The following is a 22,206-nucleotide window of genomic DNA, read 5'->3' as shown; positions in this document are numbered from 1 at the left end:
TTTTAGAGGTCGTAATACCTTGCCATCTCTGAATTATGACTTAAGCATAAGACTCTGTATGGTAGGGTGTTACATTACTTTTTTTGAACATGAAACTTTTTTTTCCAAAAATTTTTCTTCAGGAAGAGAGTCTAAGTGAAAAAAAAAATTTTGCATGAACCTTTATATACTCCTATCTTATATATTGAGGACATAACTTTTACTGATCAAGCAAATTCTGAAACAATTGTAAAAAAGGATGTGAAAGCCAATTATAAAATCATGCTAGAATTAGTTGGAACCTAAACAAATAAAGAAATATCACAATCAGAAAAGGAGCTTCGATGTTATGTTCGAAGATATCCCAAAAAGACTAGAGACCAACATATTATCTCTATACCAATCCAATCTAAAAATCCGAAAAATGGCCCAACTATAGTACTTCAAGAACTTCCAGATAAATCTGAAATTGTCACTTCTAATAATAACTTGCCAATAGCCCTTAGAAAAGAAATCAGAACCTACACAAAAAAAAAGTACTCAAAACCAGCACCAACCATCCTATTTTCAATTATGTCTCTTACCAAAATCTCTCTCAAAATCATCGAGCCTTTAATTCTAAATTACAAATCTGTTTGAGTCTAGAAATATAGAGAAAACACTAGATGATCCCAACTAAAAAGTAGCAGTGTTAGAAGAGAGGCATGCACTCAAGGAGAATGAAACTTGGGAGATTATAGACGTGTCACAAGACAAAATATTGGTTGGCTGCAAGTGAAATTTTACCATCAAGTTCTAGGCTAATAGAAGCATAGAGAGGTATAAGGCTAGGTTAATAGCTAAGGGATTTACACAAACCTATAGAATAGACTATCAAGAGACCTTTGCTCCAGTTGCTAAACTTAACTCTGTGCAGATTCTCTTATCTCTTATTGCGAATTACAATTGGCCTTTACATCAATTGGATATAAAGAATACTTTTTTTAATAGGGAGCTAGAGGAAGAGGTGTTCATGAAATTTTCACCTGAATTTGAGGCTGAACTAGGAAAGAATAAAGTGTGCAAACTAAAGAAGTCTCTCTATGGATTGAAACAATCTCCAAGAGTTTGGTTTGAACGACTTGAAATGGTGGTGAAGAGACTTGGTTATACTCAAAGTCAAGCTGATCATATACTTTTTTTTATAAACATTCAGCAGCTAACAAAACTATTATCTTAATTGTATATGTGGATGATGTCTTAAAGCTAAAAGACTTAAAGAAAAAGTTTGTCAAAGCATTTAAAATCAAAGAACTTGTGTCATTAAAATACTTCTTTAGAATTGAATTTGTAAGGTCTAAGGAAGACATTTTTATGAACCAACAAAAGTACATTCTAGATCTTTTAAAAGAGACGAAATTACTTGGTTGTAAAGTTGCTGAAACACCTATAGAGCCTAACTTAAAATTGAAACCAGTTGAACCAGAAAATGTAATAGACAAAGAAAGATATTAGCGATTGGTGGGGAGGCTAATCTATTTATCTTATACACACTTGGATATAGCCTTTGCTGTGAGCATGGTAAGCCAATTTATGCATTCATCTGGCCGAGAACACATGGATGCAGGGACGGATTTATGTTATTGGCTGCGAGGGCAAACGCCTCCACTACAATTTGAAATTTTTTTAAAAAGTATATGATAATAATATTTATTTACTCCCATTAAATTATTAAATTTGACCCCACAATAATTTTTTATTCAACTTTTGGTACATAATAATTAATTTAAGAATTTTATATTAGATGTCTATTAGAATAATCAATTATCAATTTAAATGAGATTAGTGTTCTTTCTTAGAAATCAACTTGAAATAGTATTATTTAAACTTAGCTAAATTTTTTTCCATAGTAACTACATTAATTGAAAGAACTTTCTCAATTATGAATATCAGTAAGAGTTGATTTCTAATTGTATGAAAAGTACATTTTAAATAATTGTTTAATGATATATATATATATATATATATATATATATATATATATATATATAAAATATTTCGATTGTATTGTTAAGAAAAAGATTACTCATTTTTTTAAAAAATAAAAATCTAAAAAATAGAATTTTAAATTATATGTTATTGTTTAAGTTACTATTTAGTGTTTTAATTTGTAAATTAGATATTTCAAAGATTAATTATATTTTACAATAATAAAATATAATTATAATAATCATGCTATATGTTCGTAAAAAAGAACTATCTGTATAGAATATATATTGAAATACAAAATATACATTGAAAATAAATTAAAAAATATGTGTATGTACAGATATACATAATAGTTAATAGATAATTTAATAGCTGATTTTTATATACACATAATAATTTTATTATAAAAATTATTATATTATATATATTTTGCCTCCACTGTCAAAATTTTCTGGATCCGTCACTGCATAGATGCTGTCTTTAGAATCCTAAGGTACTTGAAGGGGTTGCCTGGGAAAGGGGTTACTCCACAAAAACTATGGACATCTTCAAGTAGAAGCCTATATAGATGCAGATTGGTTAGGAATATCATGGATAGAAGGTCAACATTTGGGTATGGTACTTTTGTTGGAGAAAACCTGGTTAGTTGGACGAGTAAAAAATAGCATTGTGGCACAAAGTAATGCAGAAGCTGAGTTTAGAGCAGTGGTTTATGGAATATGTGAAGCACTATGGGTAGAGAAAATCCTACAAGAACTAAAGGTTTCCATTTCTCCACCAATAAGGTTGTATTATGACAACAAATCTATAATTTCTATTGCTCATAACCTAGTTCTGCATGACAGAACTAAACATGTTGAAGTTGACAAATATTTTATAAAAAAATTGAGAGAAGACAGATTTGTATCTCATATGTTCTAACCACAGAACAATTAGTAGATGTTCTAGCTAAAGGATTATCCAAGAAGACTTTTAATAATATAATAAACAAGCTGTCAATGAAAGATATTTTTAAACTAGCTTGAGAAAAAAATATTGACTAAATCAAATCAAAATCAGATTTCTAATTTTTTTCATGAATTTTTTCTGTAAATAAAATTAATTATAATATTCTTTCTTTTCTAGTTTAACTTAATTTTAAGAATTTTATTATTAATTTTTTTATTTTAGAATAATATTTTTTTATTTTTTAGTTATTTTTATTTTAATAATTCTTCTATAAAGAGAATGATTTCTTATATATTTGATTATACATAAGATTCAAACACTTTAATTTACTATATTAGATAATTGGAAGGGGAAGAAAACCATTTATGCTAGATAATAAATGACCCAATCAACATAATACTAGATATTCATTGTTAAGAATAATTCTGTTCGGTTGAGCGGTTACCAGACGGTTCGGGGTGATAGGGTTGCCTCGCCTCGAGCGGATGCGCCGGGACTAGATCTTTCGAGTAGTCGAACTCTCGTTGTGGAAAGAAAGAGAGGGGGTCACCTGCAAAGACACTCCGACGACGCTCTAGTCAGTGAGTGTGCAGGCGAGGAATAGGTTAGGTAGGATATGTGACGTACCTTGGGAGAAAGGCAGGTCCTTCCCCATTTATACTATGTCAGAGGTGGGCCCTGAGGGGATGGGCCCACTTTCCTCGAAGCTTCCTCACAGCTGTGTTGGGGTGGCTGATGAGGACGCGTGTCCAGGCATCGTGGCGAGGGCGGGTACCCGACCGCTCGGGTTGGATTCTCAAGGGGTCGGGTCGACCCGTAGGTATTTTGGGCCAGGCCGTAACAGTGCCCCCAACGCGCCGGCAATCAGCCGCATGGGCTGTTGGTGGCGGGTTCTCTTTATCCATGGTCGCTAGGTCGGCCGTTCATGGGGGACGCGCCACTCGCGTGCGTGCCCGTTCGTTATTCGGGGCGCTCATTCGTCGCCTCGTTTCTCGCACGGGGCATTGAATGCTCATAATGCTTGAAAAAACCCCATATGTAAAAGACCATTTTGCCCCCAGGCCTTTGATGAGCGAATAATTTATACGCTTTTTGGCATTGTTTTTAGTATGTTTTTAGTATATCTTAGTTAGTTTTTATTACATTTTCATTAGTTTTTAGTTAAAATTCACTTTTCTGGGCTTTACTATGAGTTTGTGTATTTTTCTGTGATTTCAGGTATTTTCTGGCTGAAATTGAGGGTCCTGAGCAAAAATCTGATTCAGAGGCTGAAAAGGACTGCAGATGCTGTTGTATTCTGACCTTCCTACACTCGAAGTTGATTTTCTGGAGCTACAGAAGCCCAATTGGCGCGCTCTCAACGGCGTTGAAAAGTAGACATCCTGGGCTTTCCAGCAATGTATAATAGTCCATACTTTTTTCGAGATTTGATGGCCCAAACCGGCGTTGCAAATCAGCTTCAGAATTCCCAGCGTTTAACGCCGGAACTGGCATAAAAATTGGAGTTAAACGCCCAAACTGGCATAAAAGCTGGCGTTTAACTCCAGAAAAAGTCTCTACACATGAAAGCTTCAATGCTCAGCCCAAGCACACACCAAGTGGACCCCGGAAGTGGATTTTTACGTCATTTACTCATTTCTGTATACCCTAGGTTACTAGTTCACTATTAATAGGACCTTTTGATATTGTATCTGTACCTCATGACACTTTACACGTTTCTCATTGTATCTTCTACAGCATGAGTCTCTAAACCCCATGGTTGGGGGTGAGGAGCTCTGCTGTGTCTTGATGGATTAATGCAATTACTACTGTTTTTCATTCAATCATGCTTGCTTCTGTTCTAAGATATCACTTGTTCTTAAACCTGATGAATGTGATGATCCGTGACACTCATCATCATTCTCAATTATGAACGTGTGCCTGCCAACCACCTCCGTTCTACCTTAGATTGAGTAGATATCTCTTGGATTCCTTAATCAGAATCTTCGTGGTATAAGCTAGAATTGATGGCGGCATTCAAGAGAATCCGGAAGGTCTAAACCTTGTCTGTGGTATTCTGAGTAGGATTCAAGGATTGAATGACTGTGATGAGCTTCAAACTCCTGAGGGCTGGGCGTTAGTTACAGACACAAAAGAATCACTGGATTCTATTCCAACCCGATTGAGAACCGACAGATGATTAGCTGTGCTGTGACAGAGCGCGTTGAACATTTTCACTGAGAGGATGGGAGGTAGCCATTGACAACAGTGAAACCCTACATACAGCTTGCCATGGAAGGAGCCTTGCGTGTTTGAAGAAGAAGACCGTAGGAAAGTAGAGGTTCAGAAGACAAAGCATCTCCAAAACCTCAACCTGTTCCCCATCACTGCAAAACAAGTACTTATTTCATGTTCTTTTGCTTTTTACAATCAACCCTGATAATTATTGATATCCTGACTAAGAGTTACAAGATAACCATAGCTTGCTTCAAGCCGACAATCTCCGTGGGATCGACCCTTACTCACATAAGGTATTACTTGGACGACCTAGTGCACTTGCTGGTTAGTTGTGCGGGATTGCAAAAGTGTGATTGCAATTTCGTGCACCAAGTTTTTGGCGCCATTGCCGGGGATTGTTCGAGTTTGGACAACTGACGGTTTATCTTGTTGCTTAGATTATGACTGTTTTATTTTTGTTGGTTTAGAGTCTTTTATTTGAGTGTAGTTTCATATTTTAAGTTTGGTGTCAATTGCATGCTTTTGTTTTTCTTTTAATTTTCGAATTTGCATGTCCTTAGTCCCTTTTTTATCTTTAAAAATTCTAAGTTTGGTGTCTTCTTCGTGTTTTCCTTTAGGTTTTCGAAAATTTGTGTTGATTTTTTTAAAAAATTCTAAGTTTGGTGTCATTTTGTTGTTTTTCTCTCACCTCATTTCAAAAAAAAAAATCAAATCTTTTTCAAAACAAATTTTCAATCATATCTTTTTAATTGCTAATTCCAAAATCTTTTTAATTTAGTTTTCAATTTGCTTTGATTTTATTCTATTTTGGTTTTCGATTTTTTTTATTTTTCATTGATTTTATTTTATATTTTTGGCTAAAAAAAATAAATAAATAAAATAATCTATTTGCAATCCATATCATTTTCCTTTCTCCATCATGGACCTAAGTGGAATTGAGCAGTCCAGAAGGACTCTGGGGTCATATGCTAACCCCATTACAGCTGCATATGGGAGTAGCATCTGTATACCTCCCATCAAAGCAAGCAGCTTTGAGCTAAATCCTCAACTCATTATCATGGTGCAGCAAAATTGCCAGTATTCCGGTCTTCCACAGGAAGAACCTACTGAGTTTCTGGCACAGTTCTTACAAATTGCTGACACAGTACGTGATAAAGAGGTGGATCAGGATGTCTACAGACTATTACTGTTTCCATTTGCTGTAAAAGATCAAGCTAAGAGGTGGTTGAATAACCAACCCACAGCAAGCATAAAAATATGGAGACAGTTATCAGACAAATTCCTGAATCAATTTTACCCTCCAAAAAGGATGACACAGCTAAGGCTGGACATCCAAGGCTTTAAACAAGAGGATAATGAATCCCTTTTATAATGCCTGGGAGAGGTATAGAGGTATGCTAAGAAAATGCCCCTCTGAAATATTTTCAGAGTGGGTACAGTTAGACATCTTCTACTATGGGCTTACAGAAAAAGCTCAGATGTCTTTAGACCACTCAGCTGGTGGATCTATACACATGAGGAAGACGATTGAAGAGGCTCAAGAGCTCATAGATACGGTTGCTAGAAATCAACATTTATACTCAAGCAGTGAGTCCTCTATAAAAGAAGAAGCTATGGCAGTAACTACTGATCCTAACCCTCAAGAACAGATGGTTGAGCTTAATCAGCAATTACTCCTTATGACAAAATAATTAGCAGAATTTAAAGAGATGCTCCAAGACACTAAAAATGCTAACAAGAATATGGAAGCACAATTAAATCAGACAAGACAGCAACTATCTAAACAGATAACAGAAGAATGTCAAGCTATTAAATTAACGAGTGGGAAGACATTGAATGTATCAACTCAAAGCAGCAGAAAGCTAAGAAAGGAACAACTGACAGAGGATGACCAACCAACTATCCAAAATCCCTCTGAGGACAGTAAGAGCCCAGAGAAGAATGATTCTGGCGTTCAAACGCCAGAAAATGGTAAGAAAGTGGCGTTAAACGCCCAATGGGTAGCCACTTCTGGCGTTCAAACGCCAGAAAAGGGTTGCAATCTGGCGTTAAACGCCCAAAAAGCACCCAATCCTGGCGTTCAAACGCCACAAAGGGGTCAGACACTTGCAAGTGCTGATAACAACCCCCTTAAGCAGGCTTCTCCAACCACTTCTGTAGGAAATAAACCTGCAGCAACTAAGGTTGAAGAATATAAAGCCAAGATGCCTTATCCTCAGAAACTCCGCCAAGCGGAACAGGATAAGAAATTTGCCCGCTTTGCAGACTATCTAAGGACTCTTGAAATAAAGATTCCGTTTGCAGAGGCACTTGAGCAAATACCTTCTTATGCTAAGTTCATGAAAGAGATCTTAAGTCATAAGAAGGATTGGAGAGAAACTGAAAAAGTTTTTCTCACTAAAGAATGCAGTGCAGTCATATTAAAGAGCTTACCAGAGAAGCTTAAAGATCCTGGAAGCTTTATGATACCATGCACATTAGAGGGTACTTGTACCAAGAAAGCTCTATGTGATCTTGGGGCAAGTATCAACCTAATACCTGCATCCACTATCAGAAAGCTCGGCTTGACTGAAGAGGTCAAACCAACCCGGATATGTCTTCAACTTGCTGATGGCTCCATTAAATACCCATCAGGCATAATTGAGGACATGATTGTCAAGGTTAGGCCATTTGCCTTTCCCACTGACTTTGTAGTGCTGGAAATGGAGGAGCACAAGAGTGCAACTCTCATTCTAGGAAGACCTTTCCTAGCAACTGGACGAACCCTCATTGACGTCCAAAAAGGGGAATTAACCCTGAGAGTCAATGAGGATGAGTTCAAGTTGAATGTTGTCAAAGCTATGCAGCATCCAGACACATCAAATGACTGCATGAGCGCTGATATTATTGACTCTTTGGTGGAGGAGGTCAATATGACTGAAAGTCTCGAATCAGAGCTAGAGGACATCTTTAAAGATGTTCAGCCTGATCTGGAGGAACTAAAGGAAATAAAAGAAATTCTGAAAATTTCTCGAGAAGAAGATAAGCCTCCTAAACCCGAGCTCAAGCCACTACCACCATCCCTGAAATATGCATTTCTGGGAGAATGTGACACTTTTCCAGTGATCATATGCTCTGCTTTAAATCCACAGGAAGAGGAAGCACTAATTCAAGTGCTAAGGACACACAAGACAGCTCTTGGGTGGTCCATAAGTGATCTTAAGGGCATTAGCCCAGCAAGATGCATGCACAAGATCCTATTGGAGGATGATGCTAAGCCAGTGGTTCAACCACAAAGGCGGCTAAATCCAGCCATGAAGGAGGTGGTGCAGAAAGAGGTCACTAAGTTACTAGAGGCTGGGATTATTTATCCTATTTCTGATAGCCCCTGGGTGAGCCCTGTCCATGTTGTCCCCAAGAAGGGAGGCATAACAGTGGTTCATAATGAAAAGAATGAACTGGTTCCTACAAGAACAGTTACAGGGTGGCGTATGTGTATTGACTACAGAAGGCTCAACACAGCCACCAGGAAGGATCATTTTCCTTTACCATTCATAGACCAGATGCTAGAGAGACTGGCAGGTCATGAATATTACTGCTTTTTGGATGGCTATTCAGGTTACAACCAAATTGCAGTAGATCCTCAGGACCAAGAGAAAACAGCATTTACATGTCCTTCTGGAGTATTTGCCTACAGAAGGATGCCTTTTGGTCTGTGCAATGCACCTGCAACCTTTCAGAGGTGCATGCTCTCTATCTTCTCAGATATGGTAGAGAAATTTCTGGAAGTCTTCATGGATGACTTTTCAGTATTTGGAGACTCATTCAGCCCCTGCCTTAACCATCTAGCACTTGTTCTGAAAAGATGCCAAGAGACCAACCTAGTTTTAAATTGGGAAAAATGTCACTTTATGGTGACTGAAGGGATTGTCCTTGGGCATAAAATTTCAAACAAGGGAATAGAGGTGGATCAAGCTAAGGTTGAAGTAATTGAAAAATTACCACCACCTACCAATGTTAAGGCAATCAGAAGCTTTCTGGGGCATGCAGGATTCTACAGAAGGTTTATAAAGGATTTTTCAAAAATTGCCAAACCTCTGAGTAATCTGCTAGCTGCTGACACGCCATTTATCTTTGATAAGGAGTGTCTGCAGGCGTTTGAGACTCTGAAAGCTAAGCTGGTCACAGCACCAGTCATCTCTGCACCAGACTGGACATTACCATTTGAACTAATGTGTGATGCCAATGACCATGCCATTGGTGCAGTATTGGGACAAAGGCATGGTAAGCTTATGCACGTCATTTATTATGGTAGCCGTATTCTAAATGATGCACAGAAGAACTACACAACCACAGAAAAAGAGTTACTTGCAGTGGTTTATGCCATTGACAAATTCAGATCTTATTTAGTAGGATCAAAAGTGATTGTGTACACTGATCATGCTGCTCTTAAATATCTACTCACAAAGCAGGATTCAAAACCCAGGCTCATAAGATGGGTGTTGCTTCTGCAAGAGTTTGATATAGAAATAAGAGACAGAAAAGGGACAGAGAATCAAGTAGCTAATCACCTGTCCCGGATAGAACCAGTAGCAGGAGCATCCCTCCCTCCTACTGAGATCTCTGAAACCTTTCTGGATGAGCAATTATTTGCTATTCAGGAAGCTCTGTGACTTGTAAACAGTGCAAACTATAAGACTCAAGGTTCTCCTTCTGTAACCATGGAAAGGAAGCATGAAGAGCTTCTCTCAAAACAGAGTCAAACAGAGCCCCCACAGTCAAACTTTAAGTTTGGTGTTGGGAGGCCACAACCTACTTCTAAGTTTGGTGTTGAACCCCCACATTCAAACTCTAAGTTTGGTGTTGGGAGGTTCCAACATGGCTCTGAGTATCTGTGAGGCTCCATGAGAGCCCACTGTCAAGCTACTGACATTAAAGAAGCGCTTGTTGGGAGGTAACCCAATGTTATATTTATTATTTTCCTTTGTTATTTTATGTTTTTTATAGGTTGATGATCATGGAAAGTCACAAAATCAATTGAAAAAAGCAGAAACAGAATGAAAAATAGAAAGAAAAATAGCACACCCTGGAGGACAACTTGCTGGCGTTTAAACGCCAGTAAGGGTAGCAAATGGGCGTTTAACACCCAGTCTGGCACCATTCTGGGCGTTTAACGCCAGAAAGGGGCACCAGACTGGCGTTAAACGCCAGGAATGGGCACCAAGCTGGCGTTAAACGCCAGAAATGGGCACCAGCCCGACGTTTAACGCCAGGATTGGCAGAAGGAGCATTTTTGCTCGCCACTTGGTGCAGGGATGAATTATCCTTGACACCTCAGGATCTGTGGACCCCACGGGATCCCCACCTACCCCACCACTCTCTTCTTTCTTTTTTTGCTCGAGGACGAGCAAACCTTCTAAGTTTGGTGTGATAAAAGCGTTGCTTTTTGTTTCTCCATAACCATTTATGGCACCTAAGGCTAGAGAAACCTCTAGAAAGAGGAAAAGAAAGGCAAAAGCTTCCACCTCCGAGCCATGGGAGATGGAGAGATTCATCTCAAGGGATGCACTTTCCTCCATAAAACTATTGGGAGCAAATCAACACCTCCCTAGGAGAATTGAGTTCCAACATGGGACAACTAAGGGTGGAGCACCAAGAACATTCCATCCTCCTCCATGAAATTAAAGAAGATCATAGAATCATGAGAGAGGAGCAACAAAGGCAAGGAAGAGACATTGAGGAGCTCAAGCACTCCATAAGATCTTCAAGAGGAAGAACAAGCTGCCATCACTAAGGTGGACCCGTTCTTTAATCTCCTTGTTCTTTATTTTCTATTTTTCAAATTTTTATGCCTATGTTTATCTATGTTTGTGTCTTATTACATGATCATTAGTATCTTAGTGTCTATTCCTTAAAGCTATGAATGTCCTATGAATCCATCACCTTTCTTAAAATGAAAAATGTTTTTTATTACAAAAGAACAAGAAGTACAGGATTTTGAATTTATCTCTGAAACTAGTTGAATTAGTTTGATGTGGTGACAATACTTTTTGTTTTCTGAATGAATGCTTGAACAGTGCATATGTCTTTTGAATTTGTTGTTTTAAGAATGTTAAAATTGTTGGCTCTTGAAAGAATGATGGAAAAGGAGAAATGTTATTGAGGATCTGAAAAATCATCAAATTGATTCTTGAAACAAGAAAAATCAATGAATATAAAAAAAAGAAAAAAAAGCGAAAAAAAAGGTTGTAATCCAAGGCAAAAAGAGTGTGCTTAAGAACCCTGGACACCTCTAATTGGGGACTCTAGCAAAGCTGAGTCACAATCTAAAAAGGTTCACCCAAGTATGTGTCTGTGGCATGTATGTATCCGGTGGTAATACTGGAAGACAGAGTGCTTTGGGCCACAGCCAAGACTCATAAAGTAGCTATGTTCAAGAATCATCATACTTAACTAGGAGAATCAATAACACTATCTGAGTTCTGAGTTCCTATGGATGCCAATCATTCTAAACATCAAAGGATAAAGTGAGATGCCAAAACTGTTCAGAAGCAAAAAGCTACTAGTCCCGCTCATCTAATTGGAGCTAAGTTTCTTTGATATTTTGGAGTCTATAGTATATTCTCTTCTTTTTATTCTATTTTGGTTTTCAGTTGCTTGGGGACAAGCAACAATTTAAGTTTGGTGTTGTGATGAGCGGATAATTTATACGCTTTTTGGCATTGTTTTTAGTATGTTTTTAGTATATCTTAGTTAGTTTTTATTACATTTTCATTAGTTTTTAGTTAAAATTCACTTTTCTGGGCTTTACTATGAGTTTGTGTATTTTTCTGTGATTTCAGGTATTTTCTGGCTGAAATTGAGGGTCCTGAGCAAAAATCTGATTCAGAGGCTGAAAAGGACTACAGATGCTGTTGGATTCTGACCTCCCTGCACTCGAAGTGGATTTTCTGGAGCTACAGAAGCCCAATTGGCGCACTCTCAACGGCGTTGGAAAGTAGACATCCTGGACTTTCTAGCAATGTATAATAGTCCATACTTTGTCCGAGATTTGATGGCCCAAACCGGCGTTGCAAATCAGCTTCAGAATTCCCAGCGTTTAACGCCGGAACTGGCATAAAAATTGGAGTTAAACGCCCAAACTGGCATAAAAGCTGGCGTTTAACTCCAGAAAAAGTCTCTACACATGAAAGCTTCAATGCTCAGCCCAAGCACACACCAAGTGGACCCCGGAAGTGGATTTTTACGTCATTTACTCATTTCTGTATACCCTAGGTTACTAGTTCACTATTAATAGGACCTTTTGATATTGTATCTGTACCTCATGACACTTTACACGTTTCTCATTGTATCTTCTACAGCATGAGTCTCTAAACCCCATGGTTGGGGGTGAGGAGCTCTGCTGTGTCTTGATGGATTAATGCAATTACTACTGTTTTTCATACAATCATGCTTGCTTCCGTTCTAAGATATCACTTGTTCTTAAACCTGATGAATGTGATGATCCGTGACACTCATCATCATTCTCAACTATGAACGTGTGCCTAACAACCACCTCCGTTCTACCTTAGATTGAGTAGATATCTCTTGGATTCCTTAATCAGAATCTTCGTGGTATAAGCTAGAATTGATGGCGGCATTCAAGAGAATCCGGAAGGTCTAAACCTTGTCTGTGGTATTCTGAGTAGGATTCAAGGATTGAATGACTGTGACGAGCTTTAAACTCCTGAGGGCTGGGCGTTAGTGACAGACGCAAAAGAATCACTGGATTCTATTCCAACCCGATTGAGAACCGACAGATGATTACCCGTGCTATGACAGAGCGCGTTGAACATTTTCACTGAGAGGATGGGAGATAGCCATTGACAACGGTGAAACCCTACTTACAGCTTGCCATGGAAGGAGCCTTGCGTGTTTGAAGAAGAAGACAGTAGGAAAGTAGAGGTTCAGAAGACAGAGCATCTCCAAAACCTCAACATTTTCCCCATTACTGCAAAACAAGTACTTATTTCATGTTCTTTTGCTTTTTACAATCAACCCTGATAATTATTGATATCCTGACTAAGAGTTACAAGATAACCATAGCTTGCTTCAAGCCGACAATCTCCGTGGGATCGACCCTTACTCATGTAAGGTATTACTTGGACGACCCAGTGCACTTGCTGGTTAGTTGTGCGGGATTGCAAAAGTGTGATTGCAATTTCGTGCACCAGCCTTTCGCGCTCTCCCTAAGGCAGTTTTAATCAGTTTCGCATATTCTTCTTCCATTCTTGTTTCCCCTATCCATTTTCGCTCCTCTTTTTTCTTGCATTCCCCATCATCCAAGAGCTCTTTTCAGCATTCTCGCGTGTTTCGCTCTTTGCCGAACTTTCCCAATAATCCAGGTAATTACCGTCTTCCTTCTGCCTCAATGGTTTTCTGCATGCTTGTTCTAGGTGTCTATTGCTTTTTATTTCTGTGGGTAGTTTTTTTTTTTAGTATGGTGTGCCAAGGGGGGGTTATCATTCTGGACTTGGTTTTAATTGGTCTCCCCCTTAGCTATGCTTAGTTTGGGTTGTAGGATAGGTGGTATGTGGGTTTTTCTGGGCTCCTGACCTCATGGACTAATCGAGCGGTGCCCCCACTGTAGGTATGCCTCGTGTTGTCGGCCGGGCTTCCACTTCCGCTCCGGGTTATGACCCGTATGCCTGGGTTGTTTCCGACCTCAGGGACTCCCCCAACCAGATGGGTGAGGAGAAACTCACGGAATTCCATCAGGCCGAGTACCTGTGTGGGGGTACCAACGAAGAGGCTAATTACGATGTGTATGTTCCTGCTCCTCACGAGCGGTTGTATGAGATAAACTTCAACGCCCCCCGGGTTGCCGACTGGATCTGGTTTTACAAGGCCATGTTCACCAAAGTAGGGGTTCGCATCCCTTTCTCTCCCTTCCAGATGGGCCTTCTTAACCGGATCTAGGTAGCGCCATCACAGCTGCATCCGAACAGTTGGGCTTCAATCCGCTGCTTCGAGATGGTGTGCGAGGACTTGGAGCTGCCGACTTCTGTCGACATCTTCCTATACTTTTTTAATTTTACGAACCATTCGAAGGAAGGGAAACATAAAAAGGGGTTCATGTCCTTCCAGTCTGCCCAGGGTCGGAGGATTTTTGGCTTGTTTGAGGACTCTTATCATGGGTTCAAGGACAAGTATTTTAAGGTTCGGCCGGTTAAGGGTCGTCACCCTTTTTGGTTGTCGTTGGAAAGGGAGCGCCTCATCCCGACGTACTGGAGTTTCGGGGCGGGGTCCAATCCTTTCATCAAGGTTACCTACAAAGGGATGTCGGCTGTGGACCGCAAGGTAGCCGACATACTATGGGCCATTTTCGGGAGGAATAATGTGAATCCTCACCTCCTTATGGGTAACCGCGAGGCCGCCTGAGATTATATTCGTGAGTTGTCTTTGTCGTGTTGTCGTTTTCCATGATTGTTTATATTTGCCTTTGCTGTACTAATTGCTAACTTGTTCATTTCTTGTTTGTAATGGGACTTTCTGCCGAAGTGACCGGCATGGAGAACTTGTTCCATATTTTCCTTCAGGAGGATGACGCCGAAGAGGCCGGGGGACAATCGGCGGCGGTTCCTGAGGGCGAGGCGGCCCAGACGGCACCCACGCCTCCCGACGTCCCCGTGACCACGAATGTTGCCACTCCGACGTCCGTGTCCCCAATTCCTCAGGAAGTGGCCGTTCCCGGGCACTCGTCTTCTTCACGTCGGGAGGAGGAGGAAGAGCTGTCTGTCATTCCCACCCCCAAGAGGCAGAGGTCGCAGTCTAGTCCCGAGGGGGTCCTTACTGTCATGGAAAGGAACTTTGATGCCGGGGCGTTCATAGATGCTCAGTTGCTCCCTGGCACAGAGGAACATTTCCATGGTACCGACCTCTTTGGGCAGGCACGATGGATGTACCGCACCCTCCTTCGCGGCGCGGCCATAGCCCGGAAGGCTGAATTCAAGCTTTCAGGTATGGCCTCGCTTCGTCGGAAGCTTGAGTCCACGATCGCCGCTAACAACAAGTTTAAAGCTCAAGTTGAAACACTTCAAGGGCAGCTAGTCGAGGCGGGGAATAAGCTCGAGGCCGCCGAGAAAAAGACTGCGTCGGCCGAGGAGAAGTTAAAAACTGCCGACGCATCTGTGTCTCGTCTGACGGAGCAAGAGATGACCCTGAAGAGCCAGTTGAGCACCGCGTAAAGTCAGATGACCGCTTTGGAGAAAGAACGGGATGACGCGGTTGCGGTTGCTAAGACTACTCAGGACGAGGCCGATGCGTTCAAGAAAAGACACAAGGAGGTTAAGGAGCAGGGCAAGAATGCGATTTTCATGACTGAAGAGGCCCTCAAAGCTCAAGTGAAGATTATTGCTCCTGATTTCGATGTGTCGGCAATTGGCGTCTTCAAAACCATCAAGGACGGGAAGGTTGTCGACATGCCGAATGGTGCGCGAAATCGTGATCACTACAACTTCGCACAACTAACCAGCAAGTGCACTGGGTCGTCCAAGTAATAAACCTTACGCGAGTAAGGGTCGATCCCACGGAGATTGTTGGTATGAAGCAAGCTATGGTCACCTTGTAAATCTTAGTCAGGCAGACTCAAATGGGTATAGATAATGAATGAATAAAACATAAAGATAAAGATAGAGATACTTATGTATATCATTGGTGAGAGCTTCAGATAAGCGTATGAAGATGCCTTCCCTTCCGTCTCTCTGCTTTCATACTGTCTTCATCCAATCCTTCTTACTCCTTTCCATGGCAAGCTTATGCAAGGGTTTCACCGTTGTCAGTGGCTACCTCCCATCCTCTCAGTGAAAATGTTCCTATGCTCTGTCACAGCATATGGCTAATCAGCTGTCGGTTCTCGGTCAGGCCGGAATAGAATCCAGTGATTCTTTTGCGTCTGTCACTAACGCCCCGCCTGCTAGGAGTTTGAAGCACGTCACAGTCATTCAATCATTGAATCCTACTCAGAATACCACAGACAAGGTTAGACCTTCCGGATTCTCTTGAATGCCGCCATCAGTTCTCACCTATACCACGAAGACTCTGATCTCACGGAATGGCTGGCTCGTTTGTCAGGCGAGCACTCGGTTGTCAGGCGATCAACCATGCATCGTGTATCAGTAATCCAAGAGATAAACACTAGAGCCTTGATTGCTTGTAGAACAAAAGTGGTTGTCAGTCACTTTGTTCATAAGTGAGAATGATGATGAGTGTCACGGATCATCACATTCATCAAGTTGAAGAACAAGTGATATCTTGGACAAAGAACAAGCGGAATTGAATAGAAGAACAATAGTAATTGCATTAATACTCGAGGTACAGCAGAGCTCCACACCTTAATCTATGGTGTGTAGAAACTCCACCGTTGAAAATACATAAGAACAAGGTCTAGGCATGGCCGTGAGGCCAGCCTCCCAATGATCTAAGAACTAGATGTCCGAAGATGAAAATACAATAGTAAAAGGTTCTATATATAGAAAACTAGTAGCCTAGGGTGTACAGAGATGAGTAAATGACATAAAAATCCACTTCCGGGGCCACTTGGTGTGTGCTTGGGCTGAGCAATGAAGCAATTTCGTGTAGAGACTCTTCTTGGAGTTAAACGCCAGCTTTTATGCCAGTTTGGGCGTTTAACTCCCATTTAGGTGCCAGTTCCGGCGTTTAACGCTGGAATTCCTGAGGGTGACTTTGAACGCCGGTTTGGGCCATCAAATCTTGGGCAAAGTATGGACTATCATATATTGCTGGAAAGCCCAGGGTGTCTACTTTCCAACGTTGAGAGCGCGCCAATTGGGCTTCTGTAGCTCCAGAAAATCCACTTCGAGTGCAGGGAGGTCAGAATCCAACAGCATCTGCAGTCCTTTTCAGTCTCTGAATCAGATTTTTGCTCAGGTCCCTCAATTTCAGCCAGAAAATACCTGAAATCACAGAAAAACACACAAACTCATAGTAAAGTCCAGAAGAGTGAATTTTAACTAAAAACTACTAAAAATATACTAAGAACTCAACTAAAACTACTAAAAACATACTAAAAACAATGCCAAAAAGGGTACAAATTATCCGCTCATCACAACACCAAACTTAAATTGTTGCTTGTCCCCAAGCAACTAAAAATCAAATAAGATAAAAAGAAGAGAACATACTATAGACTCCAAATTATCAATGAAACTTAGCTCCAAATTAGATGAGCGGGACTAGTAGCTTTTTGCCTCCGAACAGTTTTGGCATCTCACTTTATCCTTTGAAATTCAGAATGATTGGCTTCTTTAGGAACTCAGAATCTAGATAGTGTTATTGATTCTCCTAGTTAAGTATGATGATTCTTGAACACAACTACTTATTGAGTCTTGGCCGTGGCCCAAAGCACTCTGTCTTCCAGTATTACCACCGGATACATACATGCCACAGACACATAATTGGCTGAACCTTTTCAGATTGTGACTCAGCTTTGCTAAAGTCCCCAATTAGAGGTGTCCAGGGTTCTTAAGCACACTCTTTTTGCCTTGGATCACAACTTTATTTCTTTCTTTTTCTTTTTCTTTCTCCCTTTTTTTTTTCGTTTTTTCTCCTTCTCTTTTTTTTTTTTTGTATTCACTGCTTTTTCTTGCTTCAAGAATCATTTTTATGATTTTTCAGATCCTCAGTAACATGTCTCCTTTTTCATCATTCTTTCAAGAGCCAACAATTTTAACATTCATGAACAACAAATTCAAAAGACATATGCACTGTTTAAGCATACATTCAGAAAACAAAAAGCATTGCCATCACATCAAACTAATTAAGCTAGTTTTAAAGATGAATTCGAAATCCTGTACTTCTTGTTCTTTTGTGATTAAAAACAGTTTTCATTTAAGAAAGGTGATGGATTCATAGGACATTCATAACTTTAAGGCATAGACACTAAGACACTAATGATCATAAGACACAAACATGGACAAACATAAGCATAAAAATTCGAAAAACAAGAAAATAAAGAACAAGGAGATTAAAGAACGGGTCCACCTCAGTGATGGCGGCTTGTTCTTCCTCTTGAAGGTCTTATGGAGTGCTTGAGCTCCTCAATGTCTCTTCCTTGTCTTTGTTGCTCCTCTCTCATAATTCTTTGATCTTCTCTAATTTCATGGAGGAGGATCTCTTGTTTGCTCCATCCTTTTCTTAGTGATGGACTTGAGGTCATGCCTTCTTAGTTGAATCGGCTTTCCTCTTGAATCTCTCTTCCATTGAGCGCCCTCTTCACAAATGTCTGTGAGGACTTGATCCAACCTTTGATCAAAGTTGACCCTTCTTCATGGCCACAACTTCATAGAAGTGGTCTTGATGCACCCTTGAGATGAATCTCTCCATCTCCCATGACTCGGAGGTGAAAGCTTTTGCCTTCCCTTTCCTCTTTTTAGAAGTTTCTCCGGCCTTGGATGCTATAAATGGTTATGGAAAAACAAAAAGCAACGCTTTTACCACACCAAACTTAAAAGGTTTGCTCGTCCTCGAGCAAAAGAAGAAAGAAGAGAGTAGAAGAAGAAGAAATGAGGAAGAAGGGAATGGCTTTTGTGTTCGGCCAAAGAGGGGGAGAAGTGGTGTTTAGGTTGTGTGAAAATGAAGGGGTGAAGAAGGGTTTATATAGGAGAGGGAGGGTCATGTTTCGGCCATTGATGGGTGGGTTTGGGGGGGAAAGTGGTTTGAATTTGAATGGTGAGGTAGGTGGGGTTTTATGGAGGATGGATGTGAGTGGTGAAGAGAAAGATGGGATTTGATAGGTGAAGGATTTTTGGGGAAGAGGAGTTGAGGTGATTGGTGAATGGGTGAAGAAGAGAGAGAGAGTGGTGGGGTTGGTGGGGATCCTGTGGGGTCCACAGATCCTGTGGTGTCAAGGAAAAGTCATCCCTGCACCAAATGGCATTCAAAATCACGTTTTGAGCCATTTCTGGCGTTAAACGCCGGGCTGGTGCCCATTCCTGGCTTTTAACGCCAGGTTCTTGCCCTTTTCTGGCGTTTAACGCCAGTCTGGTGCCCCTTTCTGGCGTTAAACGCCCAGAATGGTGCCAGACTGGGCGTTAAACGCCCAATTGCTAGCCTCACTGGCGTTTAAACGCCAGTGGGTTCTTCCTCCAGGGTGTGCTATTTTTCTTCCTGTTTTTCATTCTGTTTTTGCTTTTTCAATTGATTTTGTGACTTCTTATGATCATCAACCTACAAAAAACATAAAATAACAAAGAGAACTAGATAACATATAACATTGGGTTGCCTCCCAACAAGCGCTTCTTTAATGTCAGTAGCTTGACAGATGGCTCTCATGGAGCCTCACATTTTCTCAGAGCAATGTTGGAACCTCCCAACACCAAACTTAGAGTTTGAATGTGGGGGTTCAACACCAAACTTAGAGTTTGGTTGTGGCCTCCCAACACCAAACTTAGAGTTTGACTGTGGGGGCTCTATTTGACTCTGATTTGAGAGAAGCTCTTCATGCTTCCTCTCCATGATGACAGAGGGATATCCTTGAGCCTTAAACACCAAGGATTCTTCATTCACTTGAATGATCAACTTTCCTCTATCAACATCAATCACAGCCTTTGCTGTGGCCAGGAAGGGTCTGCCAAGGATGATGGTTTCATCCATGCACTTCCCAGTCTCTAGGACTATGAAATCCGCAGGGATGTAATGGTTTTCAATCTTCACCAAAACATCCTCTACAAGTCCATGAGCTTGTTTTCTTGAGTTGTCTGCCATCTCTAATGAGATTCTTGCAGCTTGCACCTCAAAGATCCCTAGCTTCTCCATTACAGAGAGAGGCATAAGGTTTACACTTGACCCTAAGTCACACAGAGCCTTCTTGAAGGTCATGTTGCCTATGGTACAAGGTATTGAAAACTTCCCAGGATCTTGTCTCTTTTGAGGTAATTTCTGCCTAGACAAGTCATCCAGTTCTTTGGTGAGCAAAAGAGGTTCATTCTCCCAAGTCTCATTTCCAAATAACTTGTCATTTAGCTTCATGATTGCTCCAAGGTATTTAGCAACTTGCTCTTCAGTGACATACTCATCCTCTTCAGAGGAAGAATACTCATCAGAGCTCATGAAAGGCAGAAGTAAGTCCAATTGAATCTTTATGGTCTCATTTTGAGCCTCAGATTCCCATGGTTCCTCATTGGGGAACTCATTGGAGGCTAGTGCACGCCCACTGAAGTCTTCCTCAGTGGCGTTCACTTCCTCTCCTTCCTCTCCAAATTCGGCCATGTTGATGGCCTTGCACTCTCCTTTTGGATTTTCTTCTGTGTTGCTTGGGAGAGTACTAGGAGGGAGTTCAGTAACTTTCTTGCTCAGCTGTCCCACTTGTGCCTCCAAATTCCTAATGGAGGACCTTGTTTCAGTCATGAAACTTTGAGTGGTTTTGATTAGATCAGAGACCATAGTTGCTAAGTCAGAGGGGTTCTGCTTAGAATTCTCTGTCTGTTGCTGAGAAGATGATGGAAAAGGCTTGCCATTGCTAAACCTGTTTCTTCCACCATTATTGTTGTTGAAACCTTGTTGAGGTTTCTCTTGATTCTTCCATGAGAAATTTGGGTGATTTCTCCATGAAGAATTATAGGTGTTTCCATAGGGTTCTCCTAGGTAATTCACCTCTTTCATTGAAGGGTTCTCAGGATCATAGGCTTCTTCTTTAGATGAAGCATCCTTAGTACTGCTTGGTGCACTTTGCATTCCAGACAGACTTTGAGAAATCAAATTGACTTGTTGAGTCAATATCTTGTTCTGAGCCAAAATGGCATTCAGAGTATCAATCTCAAGAACTCCTTTCTTCTGATTGGTCCCATTGTTCACAGGATTCCTTTCAGAAGTGTACATGAATTGGTTATTTGCAACCATTTCAATTAGCTCTTGAGCTTCTGTAGGCGTCTTCTTCAAATGAAGAGATCCTCCAGCAGAGCTATCCAAAGACATCTTGGATAGTTCAGAGAGACCATCATAGAAAATACCTATGATGCTCCATTCAGAAAGCATGTCAGAAGGACATTTTCTGATCAATTGTTTGTATCTTTCCCAAGCTTCATAGAGGGATTCTCCATCCTTCTGTCCGAAGGTTTGGACCTCCACTCTAAGCTTACTCAATTTTTGAGGTGGAAAGAACTTTGCCAAGAAGGCATTGACTAGCTTTTCCCATGAGTCCAGGCTTTCTTTAGGTTGTGAGTCCAACCATGTCCTAGCTCTGTCTCTTACAGCAAAAGGGAATAGCATAAGTCTGTAGACCTCAGGGTCTACCCCATTAGTCTTGACAGTGTCACAGATTTGCAAGAATTCAGCTAAAAACTGATGAGGATCTTCCAATGGAAGTCCATGGAACTTGCAATTCTGTTGCATTAGAGAAACTAATTGAGGCTTAAGCTCAAAGTTGTTTGCTCCAATGGCAGGGATAGAGATGCTTCTCCCATAGAAGTCGGGAGTAGGTGCAGTAAAGTCACCCAGCACCTTCCTTGCATTGTTGGCATTGTTGTTGTTTTCGGCTGCCATGGGTCCTTCTTCTTTGAAGATTTCTGTTAGGTCCTCTACAGAGATTTGTGCCTTAGCTTCTCTTAGCTTTCGCTTCAAGGTCCTTTCAGGTTCAGGGTCAGCTTCAACAAGAATGCCTTTGTCTCTGCTCCTGCTCATATGAAAGAGAAGAGAACAAGAAAATGTGGAATCCTCTATGTCACAGTATAGAGATTCCTTGAGGTGTCAGAAGAACAGAAAAATAGAAGAAGGAGGTAGAAGAATTCAAACTTAATCAGAGAGAGTTCGAATTGTGCATTGAGAAGGAGTGGTACTCCATAAATAGAAGGATGTGGGAAGAGGGGAAGAAAATTTTCGAAAATTAAGTTAAAGAAATTGAAAACATTTTGAAAAACACTAATTAATTTTCGAAAATAAGAGTGGGAAAGAAATCAAGTGATTTTTGAAAAAGATTTTGAAATTAGAAGTCAAAAAGATTTGATTGAAAGCTATTTTGAAAAAGATGAGGTTAAGAAGATATGATTGATTTTAAAAATATGTGATTGAGAAAATATGATTTGAAAACAATTTTGAAAAAGATTTGATTTTAAAAATTAATAA

At 40.5% G+C, this 22,206-nt stretch overlaps 1 non-coding gene across 1 annotated transcript; it reads left to right on the top strand.

Moving 5' to 3' along the window:
* Window positions 1–21,114: 21,114 nt before the first annotated feature.
* On the top strand, window positions 21,115–21,222 carry LOC130937212 (small nucleolar RNA R71). The gene has a single exon (XR_009068440.1). It is a non-coding gene; the product is annotated as a small nucleolar RNA R71 (small nucleolar RNA).
* Window positions 21,223–22,206: the final 984 nt, after the last annotated feature.

Source organism: Arachis stenosperma, chromosome 6 (genome assembly GCF_014773155.1).
Source record: "Arachis stenosperma cultivar V10309 chromosome 6, arast.V10309.gnm1.PFL2, whole genome shotgun sequence".
In the NCBI taxonomy this organism is placed as follows: domain Eukaryota; kingdom Viridiplantae; phylum Streptophyta; class Magnoliopsida; order Fabales; family Fabaceae; genus Arachis; species Arachis stenosperma.
This window is presented reverse-complemented; position numbering and strand designations above follow the sequence as displayed.